Source organism: Cherax quadricarinatus, chromosome 27, assembly GCF_038502225.1.
Source record: "Cherax quadricarinatus isolate ZL_2023a chromosome 27, ASM3850222v1, whole genome shotgun sequence".
NCBI classification, from domain to species: Eukaryota; Metazoa; Arthropoda; class Malacostraca; order Decapoda; family Parastacidae; genus Cherax; species Cherax quadricarinatus.
This window is the reverse complement of record NC_091318.1, coordinates 19967560-19972515: the sequence shown is the minus strand read 5'-3', so window position 1 is coordinate 19972515 and position 4956 is coordinate 19967560. Positions and strand designations below refer to the sequence as shown.

The 4956-nt window shown below is 38.5% G+C and overlaps 1 protein-coding gene across 7 annotated transcripts in view; it reads right to left on the bottom strand.

Annotated features, from left to right (window-relative positions):
- Window positions 1-4515, bottom strand: part of LOC128691176 (zinc-regulated GTPase metalloprotein activator 1) — a 115337-nt gene extending 110822 nt beyond the window's left edge. For 2 of the 7 annotated variants that reach the window (XM_070089091.1, XM_070089095.1), the window contains exon 1: window positions 4245-4403. The gene's annotated coding sequence lies outside the window, so the exon portion shown is untranslated. Of the gene's footprint in view, window positions 1-3382; window positions 3455-4201 lie in introns of all 7 variants that reach the window. The other 5 variants (XM_053780025.2, XM_070089092.1, XM_053780024.2 and 2 more) reach the window with 5 other exon arrangements.
- Between the last annotated feature and the right edge of the window lie 441 nt (window positions 4516-4956).

The following is a 4956-nucleotide window of genomic DNA, read 5'->3' as shown; positions in this document are numbered from 1 at the left end:
TCACCATCATTCCACTCCATCACTGTCTTGCCAGAAAGGGTGCTCTACACTACAGTTTTTAAACTGCAACATTAACACCCCTCCTTCAGAGTGCAGGCACTGTGCTTTATCTCAGGACTCAAGTCCGACCTGCCCAGTTTCCTGAATCCTTCATAAATGTTACTTTGCTCACTCAACTGTTCCGTCAAGTATTAAAAACCATTGTCCATTCACTCCTATCAAACACGCTCCACGCATGCCTGCTGGAAGTCCAAGCCCCTGCTTTCAGCCTCCTTTACCCCTCCCTCCAGCAGCCTGGGCCGACCCCTACCCGCCTTCCTTCCACTACAGACTGATACACTCTTGGGGGTAATTGTTTTGCTCCATTCTCTCTACATGTCCGAACCCTCAACAACCCCTTCCTCAATGACCCTCTGGACAACAGTTTGGTAATCCCGCACCTCCTCTAACTTCAATCAATTCTCTGCATTATATTCTACACACATTGCCCTCAGACATGAACATCTCCACTGCCTCAACCTTCTCTCGCTGCAACATTCATCACCCTTCACACCCATATAAAATGTTGGTAAACCTCTCTCATACATTCCTCTTTGCCTCCAAGGACAAAGTTCTTTGTCTCACAGATTCTAAGTGCACCCTCACTCTTTTCCCTCATCAATTCTATGATTCACCTCATCTTTCATGGGCCCATCCGCTTCAACCACGTCCTCCCAAATATCTGAATACGTTCACCTCCTCCATACTCTCTCCCTCCAATCTGATATTCAAATCTTTCATCACTAATCTTTTTATCTCATAACCTTACTCTTTCCTGTATTCACCTTTAATTTTCTTCTTTTGCACACCCTACCAAATTCATCCACCAATCTCTGCAACTTCTCTTCAGAATCTCCCAAGACACAGTGTCATCAGCAAAGGAGCAGCTGTGACAACTCCACTTGTGTGTGATTCTTTATCTTTTAACTCCACGCCCTCTTGCAAGACCCTCGCATTTACTTCTCTTACAGCCCCATCTACTCTGTCTGTCAAACAACCACGGTGACATCACATCCCCTTGTCTAAGACCTACTTTACTGGGAAAAAAATTTCCACTCTTCTACATACTCTAACTTGAGCCTCACTATCCTCGTAAAAACTCTTCACTGCTTTCAGTAACCTACCTCCTACACCATACACTTGCAACATCTGCCACATTGCCCCCCTATCCACCCTGTCATACGCCTTTTCCAAATCCATAAATGCCACAAAGACCTCTTTAGCCTTATCTAAATACTGTTCACTTATATGTTTCACTGTAAACACCTGGTCCACACACCCCCCTACCTTTCCTAAAGCCTCCTTGTTCATCTGCTATCCTATTCTCCGTCTTACTCTTAATTCTTTCAATTATAACTCTACCATACACTTTACCAGGTACACTCAACAGACTTATCCCCCTATAATTTTTGCACTCTCTTTTATCCCCTTTGCCTTTATACAAAGGAACTATGCATGCTCTCTGCCAATCCCTAGGTACCTTACCCTCTTCCATACATTTATTAAATAATTGCACCAACCACTCCAAAACTATATCCCCACCTGCTTTTAACATTTCTATCTTTATCCCATCAATCCCGGCTGCCTTACCCCCTTTCATTTTACCTACTGCCTCACGAACTTCCCCCACACTCACAACTGGCTCTTCCTCACTCCTACAAGATGTTATTCCTCCTTGCCCTATACACGAAATCACAGCTTCCCTATCTTCATCAACATTTAACAATTCCTCAAAATATTCCTTCCATCTTCCCAATACCTCTAACTCTCCATTTAATATATATATATATATATATTTATATATATATATATATATATATATATATATATATATATATATATATATATATATATATACAGTGGACCCCCGGTTAACGAACTTTTTTCATTCCAGTAGTATGTTCAGGTGCCAGTACTGACCGAATTTTTTCCCATAAGGAATATTGTGAAGTAGATTAGTCCATTTCAGACCCCCAAACATACACGTACAAACGCACTTACATAAATACACTTACATAATTGGTCGCATTTGGAGGTGATCGTTAAGCGGGGGTCCACTGTATATATATATATATATATATATATATATATATATACACACACATATATATATATATATATATATGTATATATATATATACACATATATATATATATATACACATATATATATATATATATATATATATAGACACACATATATATATATATATATATATATATATATATATATATACACATATATATATATATATATATATATATATACACATATATATATATATATATATATATATACACATATATATATATATATATATATATATACACATATATATATATATATATATATATACATATATATATATATACACACATACACATAATTAAAAGCATATACATTTTCCATAATTTATTTTTCTTTTTTACCTTACATTTTTAAGAAAAACAATTTATTCCTTGGGACATATATTAATATACGTTGTATATGGTAATGGAAATATGGAAATAAGGACCAACATGGAAATAAGTCACTTTGACTTTCTTGGGTTATCCTGGGTAATTTACACATTTGTTAAATTATATATGACAATTGTACTTAGGTATACCTGTACCTCAATAAACTTAAGTCAAATCCAAACTGACCAGCCGGGCTATGGCTCGTACGTTGGTTTGCGTGCAGCCAGCAGCAACAGCCTGGTTGATCAGGCTCTGATCCACCAGGAGGCCTGGTCACAGACCGGGCCGCGGGGGCGTTGACCCCCGGAACTCTCTCCATGTAAACTCCAGGTAAACTGAGTTCTAGCATCAATATTATTAAAATCAATGGAAGCACTAAACATGTAGGGGGTCATACAATGAAGCGTACAGGTAATAGGAGACAATATGTTCGTTCCAAGGGCGAAGAAGGTTTACCACCTTAAATCCTGAGCCCCTTTACTGGCATCAAGGTAAGTAAGTTTCTTTAGGCACAGGTACACATAAGTACAGTACAGTTATCATACAGTGTAAATTACCCAGGATAACCCAAAAAAAGTCAGTCAAAGTTACTTATTCCCACTGGGGTCCCTGAGAAGTCCACTGCTAATATTATCATTATTATATTCATAAGGGAGCTCTAAATCCGTAGGGTCATACAGCTCCTGGGGAAAATAGGAGGCATTTAGGTTTGATCTAAGGATGGAGAGCACAGATTCAATTTCATAGACCCCAATGAAAATATCAAGAACCCCAATGGAAATAAGTCACTTTGGCTTTTTTTGGGTTATCCTAGGTAATCTACACATATGCTGCTATGTATGATAATTTATGTAACTATTTATGTGTACCTGAATAAACTTACTTGGATCAGGAGCTCTCCTCACCAGAACCTTGAAGACCACGTATCACACAACCCCAAGTGTACCTGTTGAGGCTGAGAGATATCTTCCTTATCGTTATAGTTTACTCTCTTTACTGGTGTAGTTTACTCTCTTTATTGGTGTAGGTTACTCTCTTTACTGGTGTAGTTTACTCTCTTTACTGGTGTAGTTTACTCTCTTTACTGGTGTAGCTTACTCTCTTTACTGGTGTAGTTTACTCTCTTTACTGGTGTAGTTTACTCTCTTTACTGGTGTAGCTTACTCTCTTTACTGGTGTAGTTTACTCTCTTTACTGGTGTAGTTTACTCTCTTTACTGGTGTAGTTTACTCTCTTTACTGGTGTAGTTTACTCTCTTTACTGGTGTAGTTTACTCTCTTTACTGGTGTAGGTTACTCTCTTTACTGGTGTAGATTACTCTCTTACTGGTGTAGTTTACTCTCTTTACTGGTGTAGTTTACTCTCTTTACTGGTGTAGTTTACTATTTACTGGTGTAGGTTACTCTTACTGGTGTAGTTTACTCTCTTTACTGGTGTAGTTTACTCTCTTTACTGGTGTAGTTTACTATTTACTGGTGTAGGTTACTCTTACTGGTGTAGTTTACTCTCTTTACTGGTGTAGTTTACTCTCTTTACTGGTGTAGTTTACTCTCTTTACTGGTGTAGTTTACTCTCTTTACTGGTGTAGTTTACTCTCTTTACTGGTGTAGTTTACTCTCTTTACTGGTGTAGTTTACTCTCTTTACTGGCGTAGTTTACTCTCTTTACTGGTTTAGGTTACTCTCTTACTGGTGTAGCTTACTCTATTTACTGGTGTAGCTTACTCTTTTACTGGTGTAGCTTACTCTTTTACTGGTGTAGCTTTACTGTCTTTACTAGTGCAGTTTACTGTTTTTACAGGTGTAGTTTACGTCGATGTCTTCAGTGTTATTCTGGCAGGTAACAGATGTTTGTTTACCTGGTTCAGTTTACTGGGCAACACAAGGACCAACACTGTCCACTTTCCTCGGCTTCACAAAACACCTAACTTACGCAAGCTAAGTAAGTTCATTCAGGTACCATATAACCCAAAAAAGTCAGCTAGAGTAACTCATTTCCATTGAGGCCCTTGAAATTCCATTGGAAAAATTCAAGGAATGTTCTAGCTCATTCGAGCTATAAGTTCCCAGTAACTAATATACTTGGACTTCCTACACATTTCTGCAACATTGCAAGCTCCTGATGATGGGTTGATTGCAGCATAGTTACCAATCAGGCTTTAGGAGATCTTACTCAACCGACACCTCCCTAATTAATCTGATGGATTACATGAGAACTGAAATGTCGATAGGGAACCTCATAGGAATGGTAACCTTAGATTTGCAAAAGGCCATCGATACTGTAGTAATAATAATATCTTTATTTACTATCCCCTCAAGGAAGGTTCCTTGATGTTGGTGAGGGGCTCTTGATTTAGGGAATTGGATCTGTGCTCCAGTTCCCCGAATTAAGCCTGAATGCCTTCCACATCCCCCCCCCCCCAGGCGCTGTATAATCCTCCGGGTTTAGCGCTTCCCC